Source organism: Callospermophilus lateralis, chromosome 7, assembly GCF_048772815.1.
Source record: "Callospermophilus lateralis isolate mCalLat2 chromosome 7, mCalLat2.hap1, whole genome shotgun sequence".
Taxonomy (NCBI): Eukaryota; Metazoa; Chordata; class Mammalia; order Rodentia; family Sciuridae; genus Callospermophilus; species Callospermophilus lateralis.
This window is the reverse complement of record NC_135311.1, coordinates 129,731,052-129,754,942: the sequence shown is the minus strand read 5'-3', so window position 1 is coordinate 129,754,942 and position 23,891 is coordinate 129,731,052. Positions and strand designations below refer to the sequence as shown.

The window sequence follows — 23,891 nt, the reverse complement described above, 5'->3', positions numbered from 1 at the left end:
GGTTATTTTCACTGGGTAATTCTATTGTATCAAAAATTCCAAGTGGAAGACCAAGCTTACAAATGATTTGGGGTAGGGGGTGATACTAGGGATGGAACCCAGAGCCTTATGCATGCTTATCAAGTGCTTTACAAATGAGCCACAACCCCCAGGCTTTAAGGCCTTCAAAAAAATTCACCTGGCATCTAAACTATAATTTAACCATCAAATGATCAATAGAAAATAGTAAAACAATACTGCGGAAGGCAACATGCAGGACAACACACAAGAGGAAGTTGGACAGGCAGAGAGAAGAGACAAAGAAAGGTCATTAATACCACGGCATTACCACAAGTAAACAAACCCAAAGACGAAGGGTTATCAACTAATCAAATTCCCTACAGAAATGTAAGATCATTTAATCCAACTCTGGGACAGCCACAAATCTTTTTTGGTAAAACAAGAGGTGTGCACATACAGTTTGGACCACCTGTAATTCTTACTTTGTGGCCTACTCAAAATAAACTATCTTCTCAAAGTTTGGAACCGATGGGTGAGCTTAAAATTACCATTGCCTCACAGTCTTCCATGGAATAAGAATCTCCTATCAATGCCTACGTTTTACAGATCTTTTGATATAAAAAAATCAGCCTGTTTTAAAAGCATCCTCCAAAATCCTTTCACTTTTAATTTTGCTTTTATTCTTTCCAGAGTTCAGACAATCTGTACAATTGATTTTAAATGTTATTTTACTATTTATTGGTATGAACTCAGCTCTAAATTCCGTTCATGTAAATGGGGAAGATGATTTTATGTAGGATTCACTGGGATGAAATATAAACTCAGAAGTACTATTTGCTAAACAACAAAAACCAAAGTAAGATGTATATAAAACTTTTCTTTGCAAGAATACATCAAATATACCCAACCCTAAAATCTTCCATGAGTTATCTTATTTACTTATTTTTTTAAGAATCACAATGAACTGCTATTTACCTTGTTCAAGTGACTAAAATACTGATTTAAACTTAGAAAAAAGAGGTGGACAGAAAAGAGCACAAAACTATCCAACAGACAGTCATTTAAAAACTGAACACAGAAATACAGAGAACTAATCCCTGGTGAGATAATGATATATAGCCTTTACTGATGGGGAGGGGCAGCAAAATTTGTGTGGTTTGGGGAAAGGGGGCAGAAGAGGAAGGGAAGAAAGCAGAGACAAAAGGCACAAGGATCAGAAGAGACAGAGAGAGATGAACAGTCTGATGTGTAGGACAACTGATAGCAAATTAGCTAGACGAGGGGAAATAAATTCAAGATAAGCTACGGATTTCCTCTCTCCTTTCTGATTTATTATAGTGTGGCACTCAAATCTGCTGACTGAACAAACAGGAAATGCACTATGTGACAGAGGTATTATAAACGTATATTGTAACCAAAAAGCCATATTGTTATTTTAAGGTTTTTGCAAGTTTTTACTTATTAGAAAAAAATAATTTATTTTTCCTCAGAGCTCCATTTATGAAATGACCTATGTAGACATTTAGAAAAATATTGGGGACATAGAGTTTAATCAATGGTATTAAAAATTATTTTATATATTTTTGGTTTTTTTTTTGCAGAGGTTTTTAAAATTTATGTCAAAAACTACATCAAGGGGCTGGGGACATAGCTCAGTTGACAGAGTATTTGCCTCCCATACAAAGGCCCTGGGTTACATCAACAGAGGCCACACAGAGAAGTATGACTGCAAATGGAGAAGAGGATGTGCTGGAAACTGGGGTCTATCTAAATGTCCTGACATTTTGCAGCAGTCCCAAAGGACGAATCATTATCTCTAATTTTCACTTCCTGATATCTTTGATATTGTGCTGATCATCTATTTTATGTCAGTGTTCTCCTTGCTTCTCAGAATGCAGTGGGTGCTCTCAATTCCATTCCCTGTTGACCCTATTGACCCTATTAAGGTTCTGGCACCTTAGGCAATTAATGGATGTAGGGATTCCAAGCAAAAAAAAAACAAAAAAAAAACAAAAAAAAAAAAAACAAAGGCCCTGGGTTTGATCCCCAACACCACACACACACACACACACACACACACACACACACACACACTATATCAAGATTGGCATGGAGGCACACGCCCTATAATCCCAGTGGCTGGGGAGGCTGAGACAGGAGGATTTCTAGTTCAAAGCCAGCCTCAGCAAAAAGTGAGGCATTAAGCAATTCAATGAGACCCTGTCTCTAAATAAAATACAAAATAGGGCTGGGGATGTGGCTCAGTGGTGGAGTGCCCCTGAGTTCAATCCCCGATGCAAAAAAATAAAAAATAAAAGACTATCAGGTTTCAAATATTCCAGTTTTTAACTAACACTCCAGGAATGGACACAGATCTCAGAAAATTATGCCACATCAAACCTAGAAATGACTCCATCTTAAGATTAAAAAGGAAAACAGTGCAGTTACAGTGAGATGTCTTATAAGTCATTCCTGAGGTAAGATGCTTTTCATTTACTTTTCATATGGGCTCTAGGAGTCAAGATACTACTTTTGTAAATTAAGAGCTAACAAATATCTCAATGCAAACTAGGAGATAACAAATGAGGTAGGAGAACAGGGTTAGGGGTGATGTAGTAAGATCCATTTACTGTTTTATATTAAACCCATGTGCATTAAAAAAAAAAAAAAAGTTTTCCTTGAAAGTTTCACTGGAAGGAGTGAGAGAGAGTACTGAGAAAAACTTTTTCCTAAAATAGTGGCCCTTACAGAAAAGTGAAAAGCACTTAAGACACAATGTATCCCTGGAACTGCTCTGTGTAAAAACATGATCTGGATCAAGGTCTTTTTCAATTTTTCTTTGTAGAAACATTATCTGAGAAACTCCAAACATTATTATATAGAGAAACTTCAAAAATAATTAAATCATGGATTTTGGTCTAAAATCCTGACCCATATAGATGTCAGAAATGCTGCATAATGGTAAATGAATGGCTCTGGAGAAGATAATGCTAAGTGAAGTCAGCCAATTCCAAAAAACAAATGCTGAATGTTTTCTCTGATATAAGGAGACTGACGCCTAGTGGGGTAGGGAGGGAGAGCATGGGAGGAATAGATGAATTCTATATAGGGAAGAGGGATGGAACGGAAAGGGGGAGGGTATCGGATTAGCAAGGATGGTGGAACGTGATGGACATCAATATACAAAGTACATGTATGAAGATATGAACTGGGTGTCAACATACTTCATATACAAACAATCAAAAATTGTGGTATATATGTGTATTAAGAATTGTATTGCAGGATCACATTGGTTATACAGCCATGTATATACATATAGCAATACCAGCGCAATCTGTACACGTGGAAAAATGAGAATTCATACCCTATTTGAATCAAATGTATGATATATCAAGATCATTGTATTGTCTTGAGCAACTAAAAAAAAAATAGAACCTGGATTCCTATCCAAAACTCCGATTCTCTGAATTCAGGGCTTACACAGTCATATTCCACATTTATATATCCCAATTCTCTGAAATGGATCTATCAAAAATTGAATAACTCATCATGAAAATAATACAAATTCAAATAATCTTGCTTCTAAAACGATGAGGTTGAATCCATCTCAGTACACCAATCTTATTTTAACCAATTGAGATCCACTGGTTAAAGTAAGAAAATTATAAGTAAGTTTGATGTTGCTATAGAGGGGGGAGACTGGGTGGAACTTCCTTTTGATCATTTAGGATATACTCCCAGGAGACTAACTGCAGATGATATCTTCTTTCCCATTAGTTAATCATATCATCCTTTTTAATGACAATAGTATCAATTTGACCCTTTTGTTCTAAATGACCACAAAAATAGCATGATGAAGAATGGGTTGGCACATTCAATGGCAAAAAATAACAAAGAGGTATGAAGTTTATTGAAATATAATTATCTGCTAGCAGTGTTACTTTATTTATGCCCATTATATAAAACATTATTTGACATTGTTTACAACAAATAACAATATGAAATTTAAATGAAAGATATAAAGAGTGTTTTAACATTTCAAGTATTCTAAAGCATTAATGATATAACAAAGGTTTTTATGTTTATAAAATATATTTATATGCATAAAAAAAAAAGAATTGTAATGCAGGGGCTGGGGATGTGGCTTAGCGGTAGAGTGCTCGCCTCGCATGTGTGAGACCCTGGGTTCAATCCTCAGCACCACATTCAAAAATAAACAAGTGAAATAAAGATGTTAAAAAAAAAAATTGTAATGTAAAAAAAAAAAAAAAAAACACAACAAAGTACATGTATAAAGGCATAAATTGGCGTGAACATACTTAGATTAACCTATTTTTTTATCATGTATATAAGGTATAAAAAAGATATAAAGAAAGATATAAAGGTACAAAAAACTATGACACATCTCTTGAGATATTGTGAACATTCTGGTGCATATTCTACTTTTTGTACTGTAAAAACTACAATTACATGTGTATTTGCATATTTAGTTTTGTAATGCTTGATTGAGTGGTAGACCAATTGCCTACCATGTAGTAGGCTCTGGGTTTGATCCTCAACACCACAGAAGACAGAAACAGCAAAATAAAGATTAGATGAAGGTTGAAAAAATGCAAAAGGACAAAATGTAAAAATCCCAATATACTACATCCCATATACATTTACAGCCATAGAAATATTAATGTAAGGATAAGAAAACAAAGAAAACCATGAATATTGACTACATTATTTAAATAGTGGGTAACTTTTTCCTGTTTTTCAATTTTTTTTTTTTTTTTTTTGGTACCAGGGATTGAACTCATGGACATTTGATCACTGAAACACACCCCTAACCCTTTTTTGTGTTTTATTTAGAGGCAGGGTCTCACAGAGTTGCTTAGCACCTCACCATTGCTGAGGCTGGCTTTGAAGCCCAGATACTCAGTTTCCTGAACCACTGGGATTACTGGCGTGCTCTCCTATGCCTGGCTCTCCTTCAATGTTTTAAACAATAACTTAAAACTGGGAGAAAAAAAAGTAAAGCTTTCAAGTTGGTTTTCTTTCGCTACTTCAAATCCTTTTTTTGTGTATGTTGTACTGTGAATTGAATCCAGGACTTTACACATGCTAGACAAGCACTTCGCTGTTCGCCTAGATCCCAGCCCTCAAGCCCTGTTTTACCTTGTATGACTTAAGTGGAAGCTTTTTGTTTTGGATTTTAGGTCAGATTATAAGAAGATTACTTTTTTTTTAGATTGCTAGATTATTAGATTACTCTTTTTACTTCTTCGCAATGCTGTGGGTCAAACCCATGACCTCAGGCATGCCAAGCAACCACTCTACACTGCATTCTTAAAACTATGTTGATTTTACTCTGAACATTATAATTTTGTATATTAGTTTTCCTGAGGATCTGGAGAACTCATGGGAGTCTTAGGACAGGTTGTGTAATCTTCATTCAAAACTATAAAATCAGAAACTTCTTCAGACCCAATATAAGGCTTAAAAAGTTTTTGATTTTGGGGCATTTCAGTTTCCAGACCAGGATTGCTCAAAACTTTCAAACTGAAAACAAATCTAGCCTCAAGCTCAGATAAGAGAGACTCAACCTATATTAGATTTATAATGAAAAAAAAAAGGAAGAAAGGAAGGAAGGAAACATTAAAAGAATATGAAAGAGGTTGATAACATGTTATGTAACTTTTATTTATTGCATATGCTACATATCTAGGCTGACCCTTCCTTAGTTGATTTCTTTTGCAGGGGTGGACAGAAATTGAACCAGGAGTGCTTAACCACTGAGCAACATCCCAAGCCATTTACATTTTCTACTTTGAGACATAGTCTTGCGAACATGCTGAGGGTGGCCTTGAACTTATGATCTTCCTGCCTTGGCCTCCAGAGTCAGTGGGATAACAGGCATGTGCCACTGTACTGATGACAGGTAACTGTTTAATGAGGTATTTTACTAGCTCTGTAATTAAAACTGAAATCAACTTTAATAAACGATACCTTATAGGCAAATTTAATATTGCTTCCCTTTACTAGATAATTTCTATGTTTTCATTAATCAGATAAGTACCCAAGTAAATTATGAGTTTAATATGTTTTTTCAATATTTCCTGGGTCTTAAAAACAAACAGTCCTTTCCTTCTTTTACTTAGATTTCTAGCCAGAGAAAACTTGTGACTTTATATCGACTTATGATTTTCCATTTTATGATGATGTGAAAGAAATAGGCATTCGGGAAGAATTTACTCCAGATTTTGAATTCTGCTATTTTCCCAGGTTAGGGCAATGCATGATAATATGTATCACAATGCTGGGTAGCTGGCAGCAATGAACCTCAGCCAATTTATCACCATGGACACACAATAATAGTGCACCTAGCCTTTCACTAAGGTATGAGAGTGGGAAGTTAGATGTATGCATCCAGAACATTTTGGATTTAAGTTATTTTTTGTCAGCTGGTGATTGAACCTAAGGTTTTGGGTCTACTTAGCAAGTGTACTACTGAGCTATATCCCCAGCCCAAGAATTTGAATTTATGATGAGTTAAATCCTGACAAATCCCTTTCCTGATAATGGTAATTCTGGCAATTTATATATATATACTGGCTTTAATATATATGCACACCCATATATATGTAAACCTTTAAAATTAAAGAAGACTGGATGGAGACAAAGCTCAGAGCTACAGCATTTCTCTATTGTCTAGCATGTGAGAGGTCCTGGGTTCAAGGCCAAATAATACTCCTCACCCCCCAAAAAAGGGCAAGGTAAAGAAGCCTCTTACCAGCATTATAACTAGAGAATATTTAAGAACCAGGGAGCCAACTCTTTGTAACTGAAACATCATGAAAGACTCTTTTATCTCCTTGTTGTCATGGGAGTTTTTCCTAGGTACTTAGCTCTTTTAACTCTTTGCTTTGGTACAGAAACATGAGAAATTTCATGTTTTAATGGAATGAAACAGATGGTCACCAAAATTATCAAAATTTAGGATAAAACTAAATTGGTGAAGTCCTATTACAGGAGGATAAGTCATTGTTGTATAAAGAATACATATGGAATGGATTATTATCTGCCTGGCTCTATGAAAGACTTAAGCTGGCTCACTGGTGCACACCTAAAATCCCAGTGACTCTGGATGCTAAGACAGGAAGCCTCAACAACTTAGTGAGACCATCTCAAAATAAAAAATAAAAAGGGCTGGGGATGTCTTTCAGTGGTTATGTCCCCCTGGTATCAAACAGTAACAACAACAACACTGTTGGGTACGGGGTGCATGCCTATAATCCCAGTGACTCAGGAAGCTGAGGCAGCAGGACGGCAAGTTTGCGGCCAGCCTTCACAATTCAGTGAGACCCCGTCTCAAAAAAAAAAAAGGGGGGGGGCTGTGTGGGCAGGAGATGTAGGTCAGTAGTAGAGCACCCTGGAGTTCAACCACAGTACTAAGAAGGGAGAGAGGGAGGAAGGAATTGATACCTTTAGTATGCAATTTCATAAGTGGAATACCTGTGATGCTTACTGCAGTTTTGTAAATGTTTACTAAATATTAAAAACTGTTTGCCAGGCACAATAATGCACGACAATAATCCCAGTGATTCCAGAGGCCAAGGCAGGAAGAGTACGAGTTTGAGGCCAGTCTCAGCAATTCAGTGAGGCTCTAAGCAACTTACTAGGACCCTGTCTCAATATAAAAAATAAAAAGGATTATGGATATAGCTCAGTGGTAAAGTGCCCGTGGAGTCAATCCCCTGAACCAAAACCATACTGGGGATCAATCTGTTTTGTTTTTGCTTTTATATATTTGTGGGAAGGATTTCATGGATTGGCAGATTGTCCTCCTAAAAATCTATTAACAAGAATGGAAAGGTCTGGGAGTGCTTGAACTGAGCAGACTAGCTGAGGAGCTGGTGTCAAGAGATCCTGAGTTAGCAGTCTTGCAGCTCTCCATTCTCCTGTATCACACGGCAACCTCCCCAATTCTAAAATATGAGATTAAACTGTCCAAAACCTCTGAAGTAACCGAAAAAAAAAAAAAAAAAAAAAGGAAATGAAGACTTGTATTGATACTTCACTACTGGTGAGGGAAGGGCAAGGGCCCAAGTGCATTGTCACATAATTGTACTAAAGAGAATAGAATGTTCCATCAATGGAACCTTCAGAGAGCTCCCACCCTTAATGCTTTACTTTAATCTCTTTCTCATTTATTCCTGAGGTTTTGTCTACATTTTTATTTTGCTTTATCTTTGCACAGCTTTCTGATCCTACAGGCTGGCGCTAAATCATCTGGACTATGTCATGCTGAAGAGATTTGTCCCTCAAACTGGTTTCAATAGGTTGTGGATTCTATTCTGTCACTACCTCCAACTTTATAAAAGAATTCTTAATGGGAATTTAAAAAAATATCAAATAGGAAACTGGTGCAGCATGAAGAAGAAAACCAGGTAAGATAAGGCTACGTTTTACAATGAAGCTGTAATTGAACTGGCGAAGAATCACAATGGCAATACAATATGTGAGAATAGTGGGTGACTGAGATGCCCACAAAAGAAACACTTAGAGGCTAAGTCCATCAGTGATTTTTCCAGGATATTTTCAGGGTGCGGTATTTGAAATGTTTGTCTGGTAATTATGCTTCCAGTTATGTGTTAAAAAAATAGGCTTCCTGCTCTATGACTATTTCACAAGAAGCATAAATAGTGTAAGACAGTCCTCAAGTCCAGCCCTTGAAACCAAAAAGTATGATAAACAAGAAGTCTAGATTTAAAATAGACATACATAACAAATCAAAGACAGACATATATAACATAAGTGAAAATGTTTCCATTCTGGCATTAATAGTAAAACATCATCAGAACAAGAGTCAAATCTAGGTTTATTTTATTGATAGTCTCAATAGAGAATAGTGTGATATTTTTCTATGCTTTTTCCTGTTTTCTATTTCATTTAATTCCTACCTTAATTATTTCATTTGGGTTAAATTTGTTCTTTTAGTTTCAGTAGATAGAAGATTAGGTCAACAATATAAATTTCTTTCTTTTCTCTAATATAGGCAGTTTAGTGGTATAAACTTCCATCTAAATATTGTCGTAGTAGTATGGTAGGCAAAAATAAAATAAAAATAATAAAAATAAATAGAACACCAAAAATATCCATGTATTAAACCCTGGCCCACAAATATTAACTTTACATGGCAAAAGTAGCACTAATGTAATAAAATTAAGGATCATGAGATAGGAAAGGCATTATCATGAATTAACTCAGTGGATCCAATGAAATCAAAAGTGAAAGGAAGAGGCAGGAGACTAAGAGTCAGATTTGAAAATGCTCTCCTGTTGGCTTTGAAGGACCCCAGCTGAGGAACTCAGGAAGCCTGTAAAAATGGAAAGGTAAGGAATAGATTCTCAATAGTGCTTCCAGAGGAAAGAGACCCGTTGAGAACTTGATTTTTGCCCAGTGAAACTTACTTTGTGCTTCTGACCTCCAAAACTGAAAGAACAAATTGTTACATCACTAAGTTTAAGATGATTTGTCACAACAGTAAATATATGGAATGTTCCACAAATTTTGCTGTTGGGTTTTCATTTGCATTCAGTTCAAAATAGTTGACAGGTGCCCTTTTGACTTTGAGTTATGAAGAAGTATGTGGTTAGTTTCCATACATATGGAGGATTTCCAGGGATATTTTTCTCAACTTCTAATTTAACTGCACCTGGCCAGAGAACATACCCGCTCTCCACTTGAATCCTTTCAGACTCATTAGAATTTGTTTTATGCACCATGGTGTATGATCTATCTTGTTAAATTTGCCATATTGTACTTGCTATTTCAGTGTTTAATAAAACGTCAATTAGATGAGGTAGGCTGATTACACTCTTCAAGTCCTCCATGTAAGTTTTCTATTTACTAGTTCCATCAACTTTTGTATTTTCCATTATGTCAATTCCTATCTCTGCTTTTTGAATATATGAAATATAGTTATAACACTTCATCATTCTGCTAATTTTACCAAGTATCTCAAGTCAGTTTCAATTGATTTTTTTCTTCATTATGAATTATATTTTTCTCATGTTTTCACTGGTGAATTCTACCAAATATGTAAGGAAAAAACAGTATCTATTCCTTTGAGGACAGCAGTACCCAGGTATATAAATGATGATTATGAGAATTATACAGGCCAATGGTCCTCATGAGGGCAGATGAATATCAGTTATCAACTGGATAAATAAATCTTGTAGCTAACATCCAACGTAATGATGAAAGACGTGTTTTCTCCTCGAGACAGGAACAAAACAGGAATGTTTACTTTCAACACTTCATTTGTCACTGATATAGAGGTTCTAGCTAGTGCAATTAATTAGAAAAAAGAAAAAGCTCATCTAGTTATACAGGAAGTGAAACTATCTTTGTTCACATAAAACATAATCTATGTAGAAAAATCCAAGAAAATCTCTACAAAAAGGTGAATAAAACTAGTATAAAGTGAACTCTGTCCCAGGTGTGGTGGCATACGCCTATAATCTCAGCAGCTCAGGAGACTGAGGCAGGAGGATTTCGAGTTCAAAGCCAGCCTCAGCAAAAGCAAGACAAAAGTGAGACACTTTTGTGTCTCACAAAATAGGGCTGGGGATGTGGCTTCAGTGGGTCCTGAGTGCCCCTGATTTCAATCCCTGGTACTCACCCCTGCCCCCCCGAAAAAGTGAACTTTGCAGGACACAAGACAAAAACTACTATACATGGCATTTCCACATACTACCGATGAACAAAAATAAATAAAAACATACATTCATAAGAGCATCAAAAGAATTTAACAGAAGTCCTTATTATTATACGAGGTACTTCTAGAGAATTAAATAATTAAATAAATATCATTGGTGAGAAGACTTAATATTGCAATATGTTAATTCTGTCTGTAGAACCAGAAAATTATATGGGGGGGGGGGGATTATATGGGGGGGGGGAAGAACCCAGAACAGCCAAGACAATTCTGAAAAATAGGAATGTAATTGGAGAACTTAATATTATCTGATTTCAGTCTTAAATCATAAGAATGTGGTATTGTCATTAAAATAGACAACTAGATCAAGGGGGGAAAATGAGCAAATTCAGAAATAGGTCTGCGTATGTATAGGAAAGGATAGAAAAAAAATTCACCAGCAAAAGCATAGCCCAAAATTTTCATACACTGTTGGTGGGAATATAAGATGGCACAGGTATTATGAAACATTAACTGAGATTTCTGAAAAAATTAAATATATGCCTACATATATAATAAACTTATATGTAATGTATATATGTAACCAATATATTTCACCCGTAGATATTTACCAAAAGAAATGACATCATACATCCATATAATACTTGCACATAGGTGTTCCAGAAACTTTATTTATAATGGCCCAAAACTTGAAACAACCAATTTATCTATCAACTGAAGAAATAGTAGTAAATCCACACTCAGCAATTCTTTTTCAAAGGGTTACTAAATACCCAATCAACTGGGATAAATTTCTGAGTGAAAGAAGTCACACAAAAGAGTTTAGATTTTCATTTATATGACATTCTAAAAAATGCAATCCAATCTGCAGTGACAAACAGCTGATCAGTGCTTGCCTGGGGATAGAATTAAGGATAAACCGGCAAGAAGAAAATCTGGAAGTAATAAATCTTATCTTGATGATAGGGGCAGTTTACATAAAGTATATAAAATATCAAAACTAGGGGCTGGGGTTGTGGCTCAGTGGTAGAGCGCTTGCCTAGCATATGTGAGGCGCATAAAATTTTTTTAAAAAAGGTCCATCAACAACTAATAAAGTATTTTTTTAAAAAAGAAATAATATAAATATCAAAACTAGTAAAATGCTTTAAATATGTGTATGTTAATCTAATGTCAATTACATCTCAGTGAAGGTGTTAATTAAAACCCAAGCATAGTCATGTACCTAATTATGCACTGACCACAAAATGATAGTGTTTCTATGAATACTGAGCACCTTAAAAAGGGTTACATGTATAGTATTTTTCCATTTATGAAATCAAATATCTTTAAATCCAAGCAGTGGGATACCAAGGAGTATTTTTTCTCCCTCCCTCCCTTACTTCAGTTGCCTTTATTTTAAAATTTTCTTCTATTATTATTTTGCAATGCAGGGCCTAGGACCTTGAACTTGCTAGTTAATTGCTCTACCAGGTAGCTACATTTCCAACCTCTTCTTGTTTTAAATGCCTAAAGTATCAACTGGAGCAAACAAATATAATTTCTTTCTCCAAATCAGCCAATGTTCCTTGTCTAAGGTGAATCTTGCCCCAGCAGGTTAGCAATCTTAAGTATAGTGTTTATGGTTCATACAAATAATCACAATCAAATATACAAGTTTATTTATTAGTATTCTGCAAGAGGCTTTCAATTAAATTTATTAAGAAAATCCCTGTATCATTATACAAATTTATGTCATAAAGCTGCCCAATATTCTATAGTATGTATGCACCATTCCTTTTGAAAGAGATTATGTTTTGCTTTTTTTCATATGCACTGTCCATATGTATGTGTTTACAAACACACACACACGCTGTATCCAATGTTAACTTTTTATCTCCAAAATAGGTTAACAAAAAAAAGTGAACACATACTCTTTCTCTTTCTATATATGTATTTATTAATAGAAATGGTCAGACTTAGTTCCACAAAAGTAAAAATAAGACAGGTATGGAGGAACACACCTGTAATCCTTTCTGAGGCAGGAGGATAGCAAGTTCAAGGCTAACATCAGCAACTTAGGGAGGTCCTAAGCAACTTAGCAAGATCCTGGGATGTAGGGTCATTGGTCAAGCACCCCAGGGTTCGAGCAATCATACAAAAAAAAAAAAAAAAAGCAGAAGGCAGAGGTAATTTACATTCTATCAAAAATACATGTGTTGGATTTCCTCCATTCTCCAAGGTAACAGACATTCTAATATTTGCTAAACTAATAGCTAAAAAATGGTATTTTTACATTCACTAATAAGAGTGAGCATCATTTCAAATTTTTATTGGCTATTTGGACTTTTGTATGAAATCTATATCTTTATTATTTGTTTTCTTTTCAACCTGCAGGTATTATCCATAGGTAAATTAACTTTGTATACATCATAGGTCTTTTAATTGTTTTTCTGCCAAGTCAAAATTTAAAATTTTATTATGACTTTATATGAAATTGTCTTTCATGTAAATGTGCCATCCTTGAAAACACAACCAACAGAAAAAGAAAGAATTGTGAAATTTAATTAAGCTGAAATTAAGGAGGAGTCTTCTCTTTCCTTCTATATATATCATAAAGCAAATTGGGTGCAGGGGAGACACAGTACCTTAAAAGGAGACAGGTGCAGTGGCTCACACCTGTAATCCCAGAAATTTGGGAAGCTGAAGCAGGATCTGATTTGATGAGGCCCTGTCTCACAAAGGAAAAAAAAAGTCTAGCATTCAGTATTTCTGCTCAGCAGGTAAGCTGCTCTAAGTTAGGTGCCGTAGTTAGTCTTATATACATAAATTTCATCTTAATGCACAAATAAAGTTGGCAAATACAACATATAGCTGATAAAATATGTAACTGATTGTTAAAATGTTTTTTGAAAATAGCCTGTTTCTCAACAGAGATTGTATGACTAATTCAAACAGTTTAATTATTTTACACAACAGATGTATTCAGAAAAATTAACACGTAATTTATTTCTGAATGAATTTTAAAATGCTAAGAATCTATTATGTAATCTAAGCACTCAAAGGAAAAATTAATCCATATGAAATCCTAAATGCAATGCATCAGTTTTATAAAGAGAAAATAATCTGCTAATTTTTCCATTTCTCAAGTACCTATTTTGAAAAGGCAAAGGCCAAGAAAAGCTAAGAAAATTTTGACACAGAATTTTAATACTAGAGAAATTGAGGTAAATAAGTTGTTGCTGCAAGGTCAGAAAAAGAAAACAGAAGCAGCTCCAAGGAAACTATCCTGCTGGGTAGACTTCAACAGCAGGCTTCCTTACATAAGCTGGTCTCAGTCCCTGATCACACCCAAACAACAGCTGTTGGTCTCCAAACCATGATTCTTAGGTCCATGGACGATTCAACAGGATTGCCATGTCAGGCATCTGCAATGGGGATGGGCACACCAGTCCTTCAACTAATCCAGGAAATGAATTGGCGATTCCATAGTCAAAAATGCTTAGTAGAAAGAGTACTGCAGGATCCAAGTTTCTGACATTAGAGTCCAATTTCTTTTTTCCTTTTTTTTTTTTTTTAGAGTCCAATTTCTGATACCGCTAGGTGAGGAGACAATGTTTTACTTAAGTTTTTAGTCTAAAAGCCCCAACTTGGCCAGATGTTTGGGCTTATGCTCTAGAATGAAATGGACACTGGAAGAAAACATGCACTACTCTGTGCTCCTCTCTTCATGCTTTAACAGGTTGGAGTGTTTTCGTCTAGCTATTTGCTAGTTTTTGATTTTTTCTTTTTCCTTCCCCATTCCCTTCAGATATCCCTGAGATCTCATACTACCACAGGCATTCTTCTATCTTTATTTTCTTGTTTTCACTATTTGTTCTTCAAACTTTTCTCACAATAGCAAAGGATGACAACTTATCACAATTTCAGTGGCTTTACTCACCATTATACTCAAATTCCTTGTACCATTTTTGTATGTTCTGATACAAACACAATCCTTAAGTCTCTCAGCTATTTTCCTATCTGTCATCATCTCCTGCTGTTTCTGTTTGATACTGGACAAACACCTCTTAGAATATCAAGACTTCTATTCGGTTTCAAATAATGATTTTACTTAACTCTCATCTAAGTGCCTCTTCAAATCCGAAGATTCTGAAATGAATTCTTTTACATGAAAATGAAATCACTGGACTATTAGCCTCATAATCTTTCTCTGTAAGACTTATGCTTCTCTGGTCTCCAATCTTTTGATCAATATCAGGTCCATTTACTGCTCTATGGAGGTACAAATAAATACCAATCTTTAATGTACTCTGTTACTCTACACAAAAATTCAAATTAAAAATATAATATTTGAGCTCAGTGGAAAGGTTGCATACCTGTAATCCCAGGCCGAGGCAGAAAGATCTCAAGTTCAAAGCCAGCCTTGGCGATTTAGGTAGGCCCTAAACAAATTAGCAAGACCCTGTCTCAAAATAAAAAGTAAAAAAGGTTGGAGATGTGGCTCAGTGGTTAAATCCCCTTGGGTTCAATTCCCAGTACCAAAAATAATAAAAAGTGTGTGTGTGTGTGTGTGTGTGTGTGTGTGTGTGTGTATATATATATATATATATACACACATACATATATAAAATTATTTGAGTTTGAGCCCTTTGAGAATAAAGATTGTGTATTATTGGTGATCCATATATATCCAGCATCTGACACAGTGCCTAGTCCATAATTGATGCTCACTAAAAATCTGTTGAAGAATACATGGCCTACAAATAAAATTAAATCCAGGGGTAATGATATTTTATAACACTGGTTAAATTTCTGTTAGGTAGGTTACACATTATCCTTATTTCAGATTTTTACCACTGAGAGTTTTCCCATTCTGCAGAGAGTAAAGAATGGAGTTGGAATGAAAATGATGATGTAACTTCAAAACCCTTGTATTTATTTCTAACAATATTCTCTTTTCAACTCTACCTTATTCCTGCACTTCTTCCTCTGAATTCTACCTTCTTTTTTTATATTGGTTGTCAGTTTTTATTTTGTTATTTTGCATTTTAGACTGGAAGAATAGCATGAAGAATGTAGTTCATCTGTTACCCTGATGACATAGTATGTCAAAGTCCTTAAGAAGATGAAATAGGAAAGTGACTCTAAGTAGGTAGTTTGTTCCAAAAAAGCTTAGCAGAGAACAGTACATTATGTAATTCCCAGTGACAACTAACATGACTCTAAAAAGACTTTCAGCATATACTCTAGGCCTTTGTATTATATTTTACTTCTCTTTCTGCAGCCTCTTAGGCATTTCTACATTTTAATAAACTCTCTATTGCCTCTTTTATAATCATCAGAATAGATTGAAACTTAATTCAAGATAAATCTAGTTCAGGGGCAAAAATGTCAAACACTATTACATTTATAATTTAATTAGAGAAGAGACTACAATACAAGTAGTTACCTGTCTACTCAATGCTTTTCAACTCTGAATAAAGTTCACAGCACAGAACCTTGAATATGTAAACCTGGCTGGGGAAACAAAACAAAACAAACGAAACAATCTCCTATTTGAACATGGGCGAGTCTACACTACCTATGGTACTCAAAGGGCAGAGCTTCCCATAACTTTAAAAAAATGAAATCACTACAAACAATAAAGCACACCCTAATAGGAGGAAGAGCTCCCTCATTTTTTCACCTTATCCATTCCAATATTTACACATTTGTCTATGTAAAACCACTGCCTTTCTGGTGCAAAGAGATTTTGCTTCAATTATGACTGTGGTCCAGAAGTCAGAAGACGGTATATCACATAGTGGGTAAAATTAATGTTACCAGAACAAATGAAATTAAGCAACTTAGTTCCTGATTTCCTAATAAAACTTGTAAAGCAAGGATTTATTACGCATCCTTGGTGCATTATAAAATCCCATAGTTAGCTGGATGTGGTGGTGCACACCTGTAATCCCAGAGGCTGAGGCAGGAGGATTTTAAGTTCAAAGCCAGCCTCAGCAAAAGTGAGGTGCTAACCAACTCAGTGATACCCTGACTCTAAATACAAAATAGGGCTGGGGATGTGGTTCAGTAGTCGAGTGCCCCTAAATTAATCCCCGGTTACCCTCATCCCCCTAAAAAAAAAAAAAAAATCCCACAGTTAGGCTGTCCCTATTTCTTCATTTCTCATGACAGTTCCTAATTTCAATATTATTTCTTAATGTGTCCCAAAATATGCAGTGGAGTAGGCAATCGAAAAAATATTCCAAGTTATTATTCATTTACAAGTAAATAAAGTGGCTGGAGGTAGGAGTAGGTGGCGGAGCACATGATTATTAGCACATGCAGGGTTCCAGGTTCAATCCCTAGTACCTACATAGATATATATCCATCCACGTGTTTAATTTTCAAGAACTCCGAGAGTCTATAATCGAAATGCAAGTAAGTAAATGTCTGTATCTACTTATTTCGACTTCAGTTGCTCAAATGGTTTTTGAATGGGAAAGTAATAAATTATAAATCCAACCAAGTAGAATTTAACTCTTCTTTTATGAAAAATTGAAGTGAACAAATGGTACCAAGAAATTATACAAAATATTCATTTATGAGGAATAATTCCATTCTTCCTATTTGTATCACTTTAGAATAATAAATGATGTAAACATAAGGTACTGCAAGTCTTGAAGAATATTAGGAATTCAAACACTTTAATATTTAACAATTCATACAGTTTTCCCCAATATGACCAGATAAACTGATTAATATAAAAATATATTGTGTCTAACTACAACTAAAAATCATTAAAACAATTAAATTAAAGGTATTATATCTACAACTAAAAAAATAATAATTAAAATTATAGCAGCTCTAGAACCCAATACATATCTAATGGATAAAAGACAACTATTAACTTCATGTTACAAAAGCCATAATAGTTTTTATATAGTATTGGTTCACCAAATACTGAATGTTACCATGTAAATAATACTATTTTTGATTTTCGGGTGTTGTTTTTATGCCGGAGATTGAACCATGGGGTTCATGCATGCTATCATTGTATCACTGAGCTACATGTATACTTCCTGTATTTCTACTTTTTAAACAATGTATTAGGTCTCAAGAAACCTCAGAGATGCCATGCAGGGAATATGGAAATCAGTAGAAATCGGTGGAAGGAGGTATTAATTAATAACGAATGGCCCACAGATCTGTATTTTAAATATCTGATTCCAGTTGGTTCTTGCAGAATGAATTTGAAGGTTGGCAAAGCTGAGGCCAGGGAAATGAGAGGCACCCATGCAGAAGTGCAAGGCTAGGCAACGGAACAAAGTCAACAGACATGAAATAAAATCAGGGATCCTTGGGAAAGAAGCAAATGGAAACTAAAAGAAAAGGTGAAGTAAAAGGGACTCAAGAAAGAGGTCCATCAGCCTAGTTTAATTAAATTCAGAGCCACAAAATGAGACAAAAGAGTTGTTTAAGGGAACCACTGATTAGTTTGGTATTGGATATGCTGAAATGACTAGTCTGATATTTCCAAGTGAAGATATTTGTCAGGAAATTGGAAATAATAGGATTGAAGTGGAGAAAAATCTTTGGTATCTATTGGAGATATAATCTAGCCCTAGAGTGGATGAAATCATCTAAAAAAATGTAGAAAAAGAATACAACATGATCCAAATATAAGAGGATTTTTTTTTGGGGGGGGGAACTATGTGACTATATGATTTTATGTGTTTGTAAAAACTCAGAATGAAATGCTAATGAGGTTGAATTTTACTGCATGTAAATTATGCCCAATGAACCTAAATTTTAAAAAAAAGAAGTGATAATGTGAAATGATAATAAAGGTAAGATAAAAGTTTATCCAGTGGTAATGCTGCTGAAGGAAGTTAAGTGGCATAATGGGAGCATAAGTCAGATTTTATTAGCCAAATAGTTGAGTAGTTTATTGTAGAAGAAATGACAGACTATTTTTAGAAGTGTGAATGAGAGGAGGAAAATTAAGCTTACATGGTAGCTAAGGGATATATGGATTGAGGGAGTGTTTTGGGAATGAGAGATACTTCCACGTGTTTACAAAGAATAAGAAGTCTGTGGAGGGGCAATGAATATATGTAAGACTGTGAGGGACAACTAGCAGAGCTTGAAAAAGATCTGGATGTAGATGGGAGCAATAGTGCCACTTTCAGCCACTCAGGAGGCTGAGGCAGGAGGATGTAGAGTTCAAAGCCAGCCTCAGCAATTTAGCAAGGCCCTAGGCAACTTAGTGAGACCCTGTCACAAAATAAAAAAAGAAACAGCACTGGGATGTAGCTCAGTATTAAAGTGCCTCTGTGTAAAATCCAAAAAAACAAACAAAGTAGATGTAGACAGATTTGTAAGTAAGGGAAGAGGGTTGAAAAAAGGCAAACATAGGGTCCTCAATGTTCTGAACTAAGGAGGTAAGGTCATGTGCTATAGGAGAGGAAAGGTAGGCAGAGAACAAGATTTTACAACATGAAATCCATAAGAGAAAGGGCTGGAGAGTAGTGTACTTTACAGCACACTACTCAACAGAAGTGTTCTGACCCCTGGAGATTAAGAATAGAGGTAAAGGTATAGCACTGATTCAGAGAAAGTTTTGCTAAGCAGGTTTCCCCAAAGGCAAAAAGGACTGAAAAATTAGAGATTATAAAACAGGTAGCTGTGCTCAAATCTTACCTCCTATGGAGGCCCTTGACAAAATAAACATATAATGGATGCTCAGTCACCACTTGTAATTGGAAATAGGTGGGCTTTCACATCTCCCTCTAAATCATGGTCAACATATATACAGATGTATTGTTGACAAATCCTAAAAAAATTAAAGGGGGCTGGGGTTGTGGCTCAGCGGTAGAGTGCTCGCCTAGCATGTGCAAGGCCCTGGGTTGGATCCTCAGCACCAAAAATAAAAATAAATAAAATAAAGGTATTGTGTACAACTAAAAAAAAAAAATTAAAGAACTTTGAATCAATGGAAAAACCGTGTCTGAAAAAAAAAAAGAATGAGACAAAGTAAAGGGTTATGATTCTCCTGTGAGTCTGAGAAAGTGATCTAACATTCCTTGCCTTATTTTGATCATCAGAATAACAAAAAACAATTATATTCTAGGAATAATTGATCAATGAAAATAATAATGCTTGAGATGCCTGAGAAAGTTTCTATAAATATCAACTAATAAGATAACTTCATCATGACTACAACTAAATTACCAAATATTTAATATGAAAATAGAACATGGAGAAAAAAATATATATTAAAGAAAATGCTCTTGGGACATTTGTCTGCATTAGCAGGGAGAATTGGTTTTTAAAGGTGTGGCAACAATCCTCAAAGCTGTGTGTACAAGGACAGGAGAAGGGAAAAGCTTTTAGTAAAACTCAGGTTTTCCAGGAGTAGTTCAAGTCAAGCAGGTCAAGCACAGTGGTCCCTCATAGTGAAGGAGGGTTATACTGAGCCTGGGGGAAGGGAGCTAAATTCTAAACAAACTGTGTCTACTTTATGACACACATGTTACTTAATATCCAGTGAACCAAACTTTGAAGATCTGCTGCAAGTACCTGAACTACTATTGGGCTGTTTGTGGCTCAGTGGCGAAGGGCTTGCCTAGCAGGCATGAGGTATTTGGTTTGATTCTCAACACCACATAAAAATTAACAAAGAAATTCTGTCCATTTAAAACTACAAAATTAAAACTACAAAAAAAAAAAAAAAAAAAAGTGGAGAGATCTCAAATTAGGTGGGGAAAACTTTATCTCAAAAGATCACTCAGAATCAAGTCCCTGTAAAAGGGAGTTAAGAATCATTGCTTTAAGGATTGCTCTGCTAGTTTTAGCAGGTGACAGGGAACGAGCAATGTGTAAGAAGTCCTGTTACTCAGGTTCCAGGATATATGTCTGTAGAGAAAGGTGAAGTCAAGGGATAAGGATGCACGGTGTGTTAAGATCACTGGAAGACACTCAAACCACTGGTGGTCTACTTTTGGTCTCAGCAACTAAAATTACCAAAGACATTTCAAATGCTGCTTAGAATGTGTAAGTTGAGGAAAGGTTAGAATACATTTCAAAATTCCCTAATCCAGCTGATGAAGATTTTTAAAATACGATTTTTTTTCACACTAATGCAACACTTTTACTCTAGTTTTATGCTTACTGTTTTCTTTAAACGTATTTTCAATACTCTCATAGTTGTGAATAAAGCAAGCAATCTTAATTTTTTTCACCTGAATTAGAATATGCTCCATTTATACTTAAGAACTCAAAAGAGAGCACAGCAACTTGATTGGGAATATGAACTGGTACTTGACTAACATCTTCCTAAAACATTCAACCATATCTTCATTTGAGAAATAAATCTCTTGTCCTGTGACCTACAGAATGTGGAAAACCTCCTCCACTCTTAGCTGAGCTTGTGGGAATATAAGGTGAACTTCTGGAAGGCAATCACGTGGAGAAGGTCAGTTGCTCTGCTGGGCTACACGTCCAGGGGTGTGGGGCATTGTGCCAAAGAATTGACATTCCAACACCCATACATATGGGGAGAAAAATTTTCTGTTTCAGCTAGGAGGAGAGGACTGCTGAAACCCTGAAACATCAGCACCTGTGTCACACTATGTGGGGTATAAATGCAGGTTTAGGATAATAAATCCAGACTGAATTCCAACTAATAGTGTCCTAAATACTTACAGCAGATAAAGTATATACAAAACTACTTTGGAAGAACTTGTCCTTAATCTCTATTCAGGAACATTTACCTGTGCTCATAAGATAAATTATATACAAAGAAAGAATACACTATGAACAAGATCGAAAAAAAACAAAATAAATTTAAAAATTGGAAAACCCCCTTTGCCTAAAGAATTTCAAATACTGATTTTCATAACAGATAGAATGCCTGAAATTCTACAAAATGAATTCCCAGATGATAAATTAAAACTGTTTTTCCATAAAAACATTCTCTTTCTTTTCTTCCCCATGAAGTGAACAGAAATCATGACAAAGATTCCCGAGACTTCAAGAAACCCCTCAACAGTTTTTTGCACTGAATTCTTAACATGACCAAATATTATAAGTAGTCTAAAGTTTGTCCAATCTCTGAGGCTTGTCACAAGCGTAGTGAACACATACACACAACACACAATTCTCATTTCATAAAGAGTCATTCTTCAATCCCTAAGCATCCAAACCTACTGCACTTTTATCCGCTCAGGAATAACTGTAAGAAAATGTATCCAGCAAAGGAGAAAAGACCTCATGTCTGACATCACACACATACACAGTAGTTAATATAGAGATACTATATAGTACTGAACCAATAGCATAGATACTATGTAGTATAGTAAAATGTACACATATATAAAATATATAAATATATACATATATGTATATATTTATATATGCATATATAAATATATAATAGAAGCATTTTTATGTATGTATACATAATATACTATTATACTATACCACACAGTAACTAATAGTACGCAGATACTACACAGTATCTCTGTACTGTGTATAGTGTTATTTATGTGTAATACCCGTTAAAAGCAAGTGCTTTCTGAAGCCACCTTTGAAGCAATTCATTTTTAGGCAGAAACTAGTCTGAAAAGCTGGCACCCAAAATTTATCCTGACTTGGTGCACTGGCACAAGGAAGGCTGTGGCAGGATGATCACTTGAGTCCAGGAGTTTTAGACCCACCCTGGGCAACAAAACAAGAAGCTTTCTCAAATGAAAAACAAACAAGACACACACACAAAAAAAAAACTATTGATGTCCAAACCAAACTAGTCATCATTTATAAATTTCTTAAGCTACAATATGTAAGTGCAAACAAAACAGGCACATTGGTGCACACCAGTAATCCTAGCAATTTGGGAGGCTGAGGCAAGCCTCAGCAATTTAATAAGGCCTTAAGCAATGGAGTCAGATCCTGTCTCAAAATAAAAAGAGCTGAGTATGTAGGTCAGTGGTAAAGCACCCCAGGTTCAATCTCTAATACCAAGAGAAAAAGGTGGGGGAAGCTATAGTTGCAAGGGTTTTTGAGACTAATTGACAATTGGTTCTAAAGACATTAAAACCAAAAGGGAAATTATAGAACTACTAATTACCATGTCAGAGACTTACCTCCTATCACCACCAATTTCTACCTCATTGCTAGTCATACAAAACACAGCTCTTTCTATTCTGTAGTTACTAATTCCAAGGATATTTTCATTTCAAACAAATGTGTAATAGCAAGGACAGAAGGAGAGTACTCCACTCAAAATTGTTCTCAGGTCCATCTATCCTTGGGCATTGTCTTACAGTATCAGGCCACCTGACTGATAAATTACTTCAAGGAAAATTAAGGTGAAAAAGTGAAAAAGTGTGGGAGGACTATTTAGGTGCAAGGCCTTGGTTCACATCTAGTTCACTATGCTTAACTAGATATTCTATAGTTCAAGGGGACCAACACTTCCACGGACAATGATAAGGAAACTACCTAAAGAATTGAGCTAGGCAGGAAAACCAAATCTTAAGAGTAGGGATCAGACTTTTGGTTTGTCAAGTCTGCCTATCAATTCCACAGTTAAAAACAAATACCGAAGACATTAATGATCAAATCTAATGCATATCCAAGATCAAAAAAGGAAATGAAACCATTTGTCAACATGCCCCGTTTTGCTTAAGCAAAATAATTGCCATATACACAGAGCAAACTATATAGCACATGACTACGCTGAAAAAGATGGGCTGTACAGACTTGTTAAAAGTCAAATCCCCAATATACTTAGGGATGGGGGGTTGATAACTTTTAATTTTATTAAAACTTTTGATTTAAAAATTGATAAAAATTTAAATCTACTGGCCACTTTCAAAGATTCTAGGTGATGCTACATTAAAAAGCAAGTGGAATTGGGAAGAATATACAACTTTGAATGTGTTAATTACATAAAAATAAATAAAACTTTAAAAAGTAGGGGGGCTGGGGTTACGGCTCAGCGGTAGAGCGCTCGCCTCGCACATGCAAGGCCCTGGGTTCGATCCTCAGGACCACATAAAAATAAATAAATAAAATAAAGTCAATTGTGTCCAACTACAAAAAAAAAAAAAAAAAAAGAAAAGAAAAAAAGAAAGAAGTAAAAAAAAAAAAAAGAAAAAGAAAAAGTGGGAGAACATCACATTTATCTGCAATTTACTCAGCGCATGTTCATTTTCCA

At 35.2% G+C, this 23,891-nt stretch overlaps 1 protein-coding gene across 9 annotated transcripts in view; it reads right to left on the bottom strand.

Moving 5' to 3' along the window:
* Eif4g3 (eukaryotic translation initiation factor 4 gamma 3) overlaps nt 1–23,891 on the bottom strand; it is a 284,385-nt gene that overhangs the window by 69,276 nt on the left and 191,218 nt on the right. The window lies entirely within an intron of this gene.